The following is a 12,299-nucleotide window of genomic DNA, read 5'->3' as shown; positions in this document are numbered from 1 at the left end:
AAGATGAAAAGGGGAGCGCAGAGGAGGCCAAGCCAGGCCTTACCACTTACATGGAAAGGCAAGTCTGCTTTCGATCCAGAAGGTAATAGGAAGCCACTGAAATGGTAAGCAAGGAGTCACGTGGTCACTTTAGAAAGACCATTCTGTCTGAAGGATGGAAGCCAGTTACTAAGAGGCAGGACTAAAGCAGAGATCCCTGTGGTCCGGCATGGGAAAGATGAGGAAAGCCTTGATGAGGGAGGCTGTAGGGAAAGAGAGAGTAAAGAGAAAGAGAGCGGCCCCCACCATGACAGGTGTGGCAAGGGCAAAGTCTTTGGCAACCACAAGACCCCTAAGTTAGGTGGTGAGGGGCAAGTGCTGTTGCTTGCTAAGATGAAGAATACAAAAGTGGCAGCAAGTGGGTTTGGACAGGATGCACGTCTCTGTCCCTTTCTGCTAATGCAAAGGCCACAGTGTTTTTACTCCAGAACTGCTCCCTCAAAGGTCACCAGCTCCTGTAGGAACCCTCTCAAAACTCACCTGTCTGAGGAGACCCAAAGAGACCTCAGTGGGGGAAAACAGGCACATATTTTGCTCAAAGGTTGTGAGGAAACAATAGAGGAATCTAGCAGCCTTGCAGTGGGTCTCCGGTGCCAACACTGCCTCAGCTACCCTCTCCGCCTTCATGCTGGCCTGTCCATGGAGATGGGGTCCAGGAAGGACCACGGCTACCCAGCCCAACCTCCGTCTGGTCCCCAGAACCTTCCCCCAGCCTAAGAGAGGGAGGCTCAGTTTGTTCTCTGACACAGACACAGCCGTTCATTAAGTCTGAGAAAGCCAAGTACAAAGGTAATATCACTTAGCCAGGCTGCAATTAGCAGATTAGCGGCTTGTTGCTCTTGTCCTGTGTCCCACTCGATGACCTCACGACGGCCCACAGAGCCTCAGCTCTGGGCCACTCCAGAAAGGGCCTAGCAACTTCCCTGGCAACAAAATCCCCCAGCCTGTCACCGTGAGTTTCCCCATTGTAGAGCTAAACTACAATTGATGTTCTGTCTCTATCAATTTCTCAGGAATGCTGGGACGCAAGCCCAGTATTAATGAAGACAGCAGAAAGGAAGGCATGAGCTTGGCTCCGCTCCAGAGCTGACAGAGATCGTGGATCCTGAGTCATTCCTGGAGACCTGCAGAGGCCCAAACAAGGCAAAACAACCAGGCCCAGGGTCACACACAGACTTGGCAGAGTAGATTGATCTGAGAAGACTTGGAGAGTTTCTGCTGGGAAAAAAAATAGGCCAAATATCATCTCTCTAGGATCAGGTATCATTTCCACCATCAGAGAAAGAAAATTTGACCCCAGAGTAAAAAGGCACATTCATAGGTGTGTGCTTATGATAGCACACACACATGTGTGCACACACAGACACACGCACGTGCACACGCACATGCAGAACCTGCATGTCACACTAGGGAGGCAGTTCAAAGCCAGAACTACTACTGAAGCAAGAAGCTAGCACCATATCCTGTGTGTTTGACCAAGCCCCTGGTCACCTCTCAGAACAGCCTCTAAAGCAGAAGCCCTCCCAGGCCACAAGCAGGGGAAGTCTTGATTATGGTGGGAGCCTCACTGGTATCAAATTAAAAACCAATAAAATGCTTGTCTTCATCTCAGTCTGTGAAAGGAATAGAAGCTGGCTATTGGCTCCTGCCACTCAGAATGGCATTGGGGGCTTCTGGTTCCTGAACCTTTCAAAAGCATATGTAGTGCCTTAATCCGCCAAACTGACCTGCTCCTTAGCTGATTGGCTCTAGTTGAACTGGAAAAACTCAGCTAAATAAAACATCAATCCCATCAAACTGGTTTACTACCCCAGACATGAATCTTCACAGGATTTGAAGAATATAGCCCTTTCCACAGGGGACAAGGTAACCCAAAGGTGACACTGGGCCATGTGGAAACTTAGGGTCAGCTGTCCCTGCACAGAAGTTTTCAAGAGAATCAAGTCAGTAACAAATGGCAGGCACCATCTGCAAGTGCTTGACACAGAAGTGCTAACATCCTTGAGACTCTCTAAGGCAGGTGAAGGGACAAGGCATATTCAGATGGGCTAAGACCCTCTCCTCACCCAGCTTGTACAAGCTGAACTAGGAGAAAATGGAATGCCATCCTCCTGAGCCAGCACCTCACCAGGGACATGCAGCAAGCACTAGGTGGGCATCATAAGTCAACACCTTCTACATGAACTATCATGGGGTAGCCTGGAAATTCAATTTACAACAGTTACAGTGGTTATAAGGGGAATGAAAGAATAAGGACAAGGGACATGAAAAAGAAACAGAGCAGAAGGAGCATGTAGAGGAAACATAAGGCCTCCTCCAAGAGTCACCTCAGCAAACACTGGTGCAGGCAAATTAAATGAACACAGATCTCATAAAAAGCACCACATGTGGAAAAATGTGCTGGACTTGGGTAGAAATGGTTCTTTATTCTGAACATCTGACCTCAGAGAATGATTTTTGTCTTAGCTTGGTCTGCTGCAGAGATATACCATGAAGTAGGCAGCCCAAACAACAGACATTTCCCTTAGTCTAAGGACTGGAAGTCTGAGATCAGGACGCCAGCATGGTCCGACTCCTGTGAGGGTCTTCTTTCTGGCTTGTAGGCTACCATCTTCCCACTGTGTCCTCACATGACAGAGGGCAGATTGGCCTTCCTTCCAGATTCGCAAAACACATTTTTAGAAAAACCCTCATGTCAAAGTGATAGGTAGTGCCTGAATAGACCTGAACTCCTTTTATTAGAAAGATAGAAGAATTTTGAGTCAGAGTGTGGAGTCACACAGAGACTTCCACCGCGGCCCTGAACTATAAAAACAATATGGCAGCAACCACTTTGTGTGACATTTCCAGAAATTAGAGCTCTGTTCTAATTTAGAAAGCGATAGAGGAATCTAGCAGCCTTGTGTGGGCCCCCAGTGCCAACACTGCCTTGGCTACCCTCTCCACCTCTGTTCTAACCTGTGATTCCAAATTTGTTCAAACTATTTCTTAGGGACAAAGTTAAGAGAAATAAGTATCCCTTTCAGATGGCCTTGCATAGAGGATCTCTGTTGTTGAAGGTCACCCCCATAGAACTGCAGTATTCTGATACCTCCATCCCCCATTTCTCATTCTTTTTTTCTTTTTAAAGTGGGAGTCAAACTCAGGACCTTGCACTTGCCAAGCAGGTATTGTCCTGCTGAATTATATTCCCAGCCCCTTCATTCTTTCTGTCAAAACCCACTCCCCCAGAACAAGGACATCTCAGAGGCTCCAAGGGGCACCACCTCCAAGGAGCTCCTCCAGAGAGCCCCACTGCTCTGACTACACATTTCCCTCCCCTCCCTGTGTAGAGATGAATCTCCAAACACCTTCAGTAGCGTTGCTCAGTAGCTGTATTCAGGGCCAAATATTTCCTAAGGCCCCGAGAACCCTCATCCTCTGGTTCTTTCTAATAGGCAATGCTGGCCAGGGTGTTATAAATGCTGAAGGGTGAGCCCCAGTACCTCAAGGTCAGAACCAGAAAGGGCTGAGCCTCTCCCACAGTAGTTCTGCTGGTCCCTTCCCTCAGACTCCCACAGTGCACCTCTCCTTGCCCTCCTTTCAGTGCCTCTAAGAGACAATGGTGACTATGGGAAGAAAGCAGGTCTCTCATCTCTGTTTCCTGGAAGCTTTTCATGGGGGTAACACACACTCTGTTCACTAAGTGGTTGAAGATCCAGGAGCAGCCATTCCATTAGGCATAGGAGACACCCAAGTGTGTGACAGGATGCTTTTTGCCCTGACAGAGTCACCTGAAGACAATATATGCACTGATAGGAGAAAATGTGGGCTTGGTCTTCTGTCTCAGGATTATACCTAAGGCCCAAAGTACCAGATAATAAGTACTGAGCGGCCCATATTCGAAGTTCACAATCACCATCTCCCTGTTCACTCCAACATCCCAGAACTAGTTTTACCACCACAAACATCCAGCTTCTGTCTACATAGGAAACCAAAAAGCCATGAAAGGTGGTCTGTCTGCATGTTCAAAGGAATGATCAGAAAGAAATACCATCCTTAAAGCAAAAGAAAAGAAAAAGTCCAAGAATCACTTGTGATTAGCAGAAGTTGCTACAATTGTTGTGGGTTGAATGGTGTCCCCCAAAATCTACACGCTGAAGTCTGAAGCAGCAGCACCTCTGAATGTGACCTTCCCCAGAAACCAACAGTACCAATGTAGTGAGTAAGGCTGTGGTCACATCAGAGTAAGGTGGGCCCCTCCTGCAATGTCTTTAGTGTCCTTGGAGATAAGAATGCCGAGGAAGAAGACTGGAGCTGGGATGCACAAGGCAAGAAACTGCCAGGAGAGGAAGAGGCTTGAGACAGACTCTCCCTAACAACTTCAGAGGGTGAAGCCCTGCCAACACACTGATTTTGGATTTGTGGCTTCTAGGACTATTACAGAATGAACTTTCTGTTGTTCTGAGCTATCTCCGACCTTCCCAAATTGTGATATTTTGTTAGAACAGACCTAGAAAATTAATGAAAAAGGCATGCATGAGGATCAAAGACTTACACATCATTCACTTATTTGGTATCTTCTTTGGTCTCAGATTTGTTGATTTTGTTTCTGTTACCTGAGCAAGAAGAAATCAACCAAGAGAGTGCCAGTGTTGGGGGAAGAGGCCAGGATGCAAGGGGGCCCACAACCCTCAGCCTGGCTTCCCAGATTCCAGGAGGTATGGAAGATGTCTGTGGCCTGGGGCTGGCTGCACAGAGTAGATCAGTTTGTGACATCACTGGCAGAAAGTTAAACAATCAATGAGATGTGGCATGAATGCCAGCACCCAGGAATAGCCCAGCAGGGAGAGCACATCCCTGAGGGACCTTGTCAACAGAACGCACTGGAGATGCCTCATGGAAATCAAGTTCCTGAGCCACAAGAGCAGCTCCTGCCTACCTGGAGGAAGACCACAGCCTGCTGGGTAAGGAAGATGCTTGCCCTCAACCGGGTCTCTTCTCACTGCCCCAAGGCACCTGTGGGACTATATCCCACCTACATGTGCATGCATGCTCACACACACATACACATGCTCTCCCAGCACCTCTGGAACCAAGAAGTTAGAAATAGCAAGTTGGAAATTTCTGGTAGAAGGAATAGAGTCAAATTTGAGACTGAGGTGTGTTTGAATTATTAGGTAAAAGTCAAATTACACAGTGAGATTGTTCAGATTATCAACTGTAATGAAAAATTTGTTGTATCTGGAGGCATGAGCATGTGTGAAAGAGAGATACTAGGTAGTATCACTGAAAGTAATGGTGGGAAAAAACAGAAACCCTTGAGTGTAAACTTCCAAATACTAGTCTCTAGTATAGAAAGCAATGATATCATGAGGCTTTGCAGTGAGGAGATAGAAAAGCAGTGTTACCAGGAGTCAGCAGAGGGGTGAAGGTTGCCACAGAAAGGAATAGTCAAGAAAATAACCTTCAATAATAGCTAGAGCTGAGCCTTAAGTGTCAGGGTGGGCTAAGGTAAGTGGAGTACAAAGACAGAAGAAGAGGCGACACCTTTCTCCATCAAGTCATGAGCAAAAGACTCACAGTAGGTGGATGCTTTTGAAGTATGATGAATCTAAGTTCTAAGAAATGGATTCCATATGCCAAGACACAGAGGTGATCAGACATTGGAGGCTTGGGGAAAAGGGACCAAATATTTGGGACAGGGAAGCTATTGAGAAAAAAAAAAGATGAGAAAAGTTAGGTTCTTCATGCAGGGCCAAGCTAAGTGGAACAGACTCAGCCATTTGTCCTCAGAGAACCAATGGCATGCCTGAGCATCCAGCCTCTGGGAGCCATCCTGACCTGCATTCTGCTGACACTTGGGAGTGGCCTTTATGGGACTCCCAAGGACAACTGGAAGGCACTGCTGGCAAGGAGGTCTCAGACACTGGCCACAAACTCCAACTCAACTCCACAAAGCATCTGAACTTCGAGGTGGCCCCCATTCTAGCTCAGGAGGCAGGACCAGCTGCTGGAGCTTATCAGCCAGTGTGTTTTGTCTGGCTTCTGGCCACCAGAAAAAAAAGAGCAACAAAGGAAAAAGGAAAGATATGGATTATTTGCACTGAAGGCCTAATGGCAAACATGTTTGCACATGCTTCTGCACAGAGCGCCTGCCCTTTCTGTGGCCTGTTCAGGTTTTTCTCCTGTGTTAGAAGACAAAGCCAGGTGCTAGCTCCACAAACATCTCTTCCTTCCCAAACCCATGCTTAACATGGGTGGCTCCAGGTCTCAGAGTCCGGGTCACTGCCATATTCCTGTAAGCAACTACCTCTTCCACGTGGTTTGTTATGGGGAAAGCCATGAATCACACTTACCCATGGGTGAACAGCACAGCAGTCCCATGAGCCAGGAACTGTCTTAAACCCTCCTGTCCCTTTCCTCATGGGATCTTTATAAAGCCTCACAAAGTACTGCATCTCACCTTCATGTTAAAGATGAAAAAGTTCAGGCTCCAGGAGCACACTCTGTGTTTTGCCAGAGGAGAGCTGCTATACAGATTGCTGAAGAAATGAAGATTCAGAGATGTCAGAGCTGAATGGAACTTCAAATAACATCTTTGCTAATCTCATTGTCATGTGGTTGTTAAAGCTGAGGTCAAAAGACAAATACTGACTTATACAAAGCTGTCCTGAGGAGGAAGAGAATGCTGCTGTGTGCACGCCAGCTCCCTTATAATTTGAAGACATCACAAAGACAAAATTGGAGATAGAGGGAGGACCACACATAGCTAGCCAGTGGAAATCACCCAGTCCCTTAATCTCGCAGGCCCCAGACTCCTGGATACTTTCCTCACATGTGGTAACGATGCTGCTACTCATGGATAATGGAGAGCAAACAGCCTCACATGGTGTCTGGATGCCTGTCACACTGAGGCCATGCTGCATTGACATCTCACCCATGGAAAGCTTGGCCTTTGCTTTCCACACTCTGAACAATCCTGCACCAAGCACGCAGAGAGCGCACACTGGCCATGGTCAAGAATGGGAGGACCATGCTGCAACTGGAATGTAAATTATCAGCTATAAACAGACTGTCAGCTTGGATAAACTCTTTTAACTTACTAGCAGACCTTGCCCACAGTGTCAGTGAGAAAGGAAATCAGGAGAAACCTACAGAACAGAAGGAGCAGAGGAGCATAAGGGGAAAAGACACAGAACAAAAAAGATTTAAGGGTGTCCCTCTATGGTCAATTGGTACCTGCCATCTGACCAAGGGCACTTTAGGTGAAATCCTAACCTCTTACCCAGCCCACTTGGACCAGTGAACCTAGAGGGAGGGCTTGGGGAGGGCCCAGCCTGACTGCGGTGTCTCAAGACCAACAACCAGTCCAGGCCCATGTACCCCCATCTACCCCATCTGAGTGGCTCCTAAATTCAAATAACATACTCAGAGACTGATCTAGTGCCCAACACATGGCAAGAACATGTACGAAGGAGCTATGACTGTGTACCAACTGCAGGCATGACAGACAGTGCTCTAGTGAAACCCACTTCCTTCTCTTCTTGGACAGGCAGACCCCATGCCCAGCCTTCTTCACAGTTAGGCGTGGCCCTACACTGGAGTTCCAGCCTCTGGAATGTGCTGTGCTCCACTTCTATGTCTGGCCCACTAAACCCTTCCATGTGGCATGTTCCTTCTACTCCCCATCTGCCCACCAGATACAGATGCCCAAGGGAGCAATCCAGACCCCCAGGAGAAGGAAAACACAACCACAAGGCAGAAAGGGCCAGTGTTCCTAAGTGAACATGTCTAATGCCACAAGAGGGACATTACATTGCACTTTGTGTGAGTAAGAAATAAGCCTTCTCCTATATTAAGCCACTGAGATTTGGGGGACATGCTTTGGTCACACAATACCTGATATTACTTATCCTAACTTACCAGGCCCTCAACCATGGATTCCTGAGAGGACTCCTCAGCCTGGTTTCTAATGTTGACAAAGCAGCTCCGTCCCACTGTCAGACTGCGGGAGCTGCTCTCACAAGCCTGGTCCTTTTCTCTCTAGGCTAAACCACTACCTGGCATCTCTTTTCCACAGTGACAGAGCTTACTGGCCCTACATTTGTGCCTCCTGCCAAACCACAATCAGCTCCATAGTCCCAGGTGATGTATGAATGGCTGCTTTACCCATCTGGGCAAAGAATGTGCCCCCTGAGACTCACTTCTGTCTACAGGGTGCTCTATTAACTTACCACACACCAGTGTCCCCATCCCTTCCTGAGTGACAGCAGTCAAGAGCCACAGGCACAGGCAAGCACTTCGGCTGACGTCACTGGCTCTTTTCCCTCTCACCTTCTGATGGGGCTCAGTAAGGTCAAATGCAGTATTCTCGTCTTTCAGGGACTCATTGGAGTGAAGCTAGAGCAGAAGTAGCAAGCATCACATCTGCATTCAAAAACCAAGTTCATCTCCTTAGAAGCAGGGGCCAGGAGTTCGATCCCCTACATGCTGTGCCAGCCCCACCCATGCATCATGCAGAGACAGCAACTGAGATGGGTGTGGTGGCACGCACCTGTAATCCCAGCTCTTGGGAGGCTGTAAACAGGACCACTACGAGTCTGATCGATGCAGTGAGACCCTGTACACCCTGTCCTAAATTTAAAAAAAAAAAAAATCAAGTTCAATTGATCACATCCACCAGCTCTCCCTGCATGGGGCAGGGAGTCTATTGCTGCCCCATGTTAGCTGGGGCCATTCCAGGTCAGCTAACGGATCTGAGTCTCCATGTTTGTCTCCTATTGTGCTGTGTTTTTATTTGAAAAATGAGAACAAGAGTATATCCTGGCATACTTAGTAATGCCACATCAGCAGTAAAAATAGATAAAGTGAAAGCCCTTTTTTAAGCTATAAAGCAGAATAAGAGGGTATCATTAAATCCTCCCAGCCCGGTGAGCCCTTTCCCATGTTCTTGCAAATACTTCTACTACACCTCTTCTGCAATACCTAGTACAAGCTCGTTCCCCCCTCTTCTGAACAACCATTACTCTACTGGTCCATTTATTTACTTCTCTCTAGCTGTAAAGATTCAAGAGCTTAGCACTTTATCTCTAAGGCAATTTAGTTTTATGTACTAATATCCTATTAATTGGCTAAATGAGGTGTGTGTGTGTGTGTGTGTGTGTGTGTGTGTGTGTGTCTTGCCTTCCACACTAAACTGGCAGAATTTTCTTCTGTTCATCTGAGTTGTCCTCCTGTATCCCAGCATGTGTGCCCCTAGCAGGGGTCCAAAGAGAAAGGACTCCAAATCTACCACCAGAGTGGGGAAAACTAGGAAACTTCATGGAGCATGTGTGGTTGAGTTGAGTTTCAAAGGACGAATGGGAGCTGGCCAACCAAGGGAACGGCCTGTGGAAAGACCAAGATGCTTGGAGAGCTCAAGGGATGAACCTCAGAAAGCACAGGCAGTGTGGTGGGTCAGGGCCCAGGGTGGTGGACAAGGGTGAACACCTATATCTGGGCAGGTACAGGGGGACAAGGGTTGTGGCCACCACTAAGCAAGCATGGAGAGCAAAATCTGGAGGACATGTGATCTGCAACACAGCCTGCAGCTTTTGGCCACTTCTAAATTCTGTTGCTCTATTTCTCTTCATTCTCAGGAAGATGACTCAGAAAGCTCCTCAGGACCAGACTAAGTGTCCATGTCCAGCATCTGGCCTACACTCAGGCATCAGGGCCACAGCAGCCAGGGCACAGCGGGCTGTCAGGCTGTCTAGTGGGTGCCCCCCTTCCTCTGTGCTCTGCCTCCCTGCCAGCCAGAGCACAGCCTCCCATTATTTCAGCCCCTGCCTCCTTTGTGTTCGATATTCATATTTTCTTGACACAAACCATACAAAGTTTCAACACTTGGAGACTGCAAAGTAAACCACTTGTACATACCAGGTCTGGTAACACTTTATATAATAGGCCAGTTAGTTAATGCTGCACTACAATAAAAATTCCCTTCCAAGTACACATTACGTCCTCATTAATGCCAAGTGAGTTCAGAATGATTAATGTTATAACAATAAATAACTGGGAGATCATGATGACCGCCAGCCTGCAGCACATAGTGGGGTGCAAAATAGCCCTGGCTTCTGCCACCCTCTAAGCAGGCTGGGGTGCTGCCTACCCCCAGCAGGCACACTCCAGAACCCCAAAGCACAGCTCCAAGAAGAAGAGCCAAGCCAACCCCACTCATGAGACCCATGTGGGGTCAGCTAGGCAGAGGGGGACAAGGAGCCCATCAAGGAATACCCTCTCCTGAGAGTGTGTGTTGGAAGTGCAACCAGCATATTCTGTCCACGGGCAGAATGGCCCTGCTCACACTCTGAGGAGAGACTCAGGCAAGTTCCAGCTGCTGTAGGCACTGCCACGAGGGAGTCCAGAAGTGGGCATCTCTCAAAGAGGGACGGCAGAGGGTATGCTCCTGAAAAGGGGATCAGCCATCACTCCCCTGTGCCTGAGAGCCCATGCAGAGCCCATGCAGACCATGTAGGCCCCAGCCCTTGGGAATCCTCCTGAGTTGGGATGCCACATGGACAACCATGCCCAGCTCTCAGACCACCACTTCTGCCATTGCTGGCACTATACTCCCCCTGCCTGGTGTTTCTAACTTCGCTCCTCAGGAGTGGGAATCTGATCTGAGCGACAGATAGACATGGAGGAGAGGAAGGGTGAGCTGTCACTCCAAGGTGGAAGAAAACAGCTCAGAGTTCCTACTGTGGCATCACAAGTCAACCTCAGTGATTAATGGAGATGCCAAGCGACCAAGGACTACAGGCAAGAGTGTCTGGAAGTGGGTGTTGACTTTTCAAACAACTATAAATTCCAAGAGAGTGACAAAAGGGCCTGCTCTGTAATTTCATTCATTATTTAAATAAAAACCTAATGAAAGTCATTATGCTCTTTGTGTACTAAACAAATTTACTGGCCCAGACACCAAATCAGCCTGAGGACCACTGGATCAAGCTGAGGAGGAGGCCTCAGGCCCAGCCATACCCCAACACCCAGTATCTGTGTCCAACTTTCTCTGGAAGAAATATTCTGCAGGGAGAAACAGAAGGGGAGAGAAGGGACAAGCAGCAGTTCCCATATAGAACCCCCAGCATTCACACAAAGACAGAGCCCAGCATCATGTTGCTGTGGGTTACCTATGCCAGACCAACATGAGAACCAAGCCAGGCACTTCCAGAGTCCAGGGAAGACCAGGTCTGAGCAATACCCACAAGAATCAGTGTAGCCAAACTGAAAGTGCTAGAAAGAGCCTCTCTTGAGTTCTTTGGAAGAATGTAGGAAAAAGGACACTTTAAAATGGCAATGGTATCAGAATTCCTCCAGCAGTCCTACCTTACTGACAATCAAGAATAGAAATATGTTCAAACTGAAAGCATCCAAAGGCGATCCTGGGTCAGCCATGAACCTCTATCCTGGATTTAATCCCTCTTTTGATGTTGAGGCTGTGCACAGAGCCATAACAGTAAAAGGTGTGGATGAAGCACCATCATTGAATGCCCAGTGTCAACAGATCACAGCAGCCTACCTCCAGGAAAAGCGAAAGCCACTGGATGAAGCTCTGAAGAAAGCCCTCACAAGTCATCCAGAAGTAGAACTCCTGCCCAGTATGACTCAGATGAGCTCCGTGCTGCCATGAAGGGTCTTGGAACTGATGAAGACACCCTCATTGAAATTTTAGCATCAAGAAAGAAGAGAAAACAGAAAAATTAACAGAGTCTATAGTGATGAATTGAAGAGAGATTTGGCCAAAGACATCACCACAGACACATCTGGAGATTTCCAGAACGCTCTGCTTTCTCTCTCTAAGGGTGACCAACATGAGGATCTTGGTGTGAATGAAGACTTGGTGGACACAGATGCCAGGGCCCTATGTGAAGCCAGACAAAGGAGAAAGGGGACAGATGTGAATGTGTTCAACACCACTCTGACCACCCGCAGCTACCCCATCTTCTCAGAGTGTTTTAGAGATACACCAAGTACAGTGGCCGTACTGTAAGCAAGGCCCTGGACCTGGAGCTGAAGGTTGACATTGAGAGATGCCACACAGTCATTGTGAAATGTGTCACAAGCACACCTGCCTTCTTTGCTGAGAAGCTTCGTGAGGCAGTGAAGGACACTAGAACTCGTCATAAGGCCCTGATCAGGATCATGGTCTCTTGCTCAGAAATCGGCATGAATAATATCAAAGTGTGCTATCAGAAGATGTATGGGAAGGCCGGGGAGATGGCTCAGTGGAATAAGCG

At 47.9% G+C, this 12,299-nt stretch overlaps 1 pseudogene; it reads left to right on the top strand.

The window, feature by feature from the left end:
• The first annotated feature begins 11,352 nt into the window (after positions 1 to 11,352).
• The window catches only part of LOC101585137, a 1,409-nt pseudogene continuing 462 nt past the window's right edge, over positions 11,353 to 12,299 (top strand).

Source organism: Octodon degus, unplaced genomic scaffold (genome assembly GCF_000260255.1).
Source record: "Octodon degus isolate 3935 unplaced genomic scaffold, OctDeg1.0 scaffold00019, whole genome shotgun sequence".
Classification (NCBI taxonomy): Eukaryota; Metazoa; Chordata; class Mammalia; order Rodentia; family Octodontidae; genus Octodon; species Octodon degus.
Note: the sequence above shows the minus strand (reverse complement) of the source record. Positions and strands in the feature narration are given on the sequence as shown.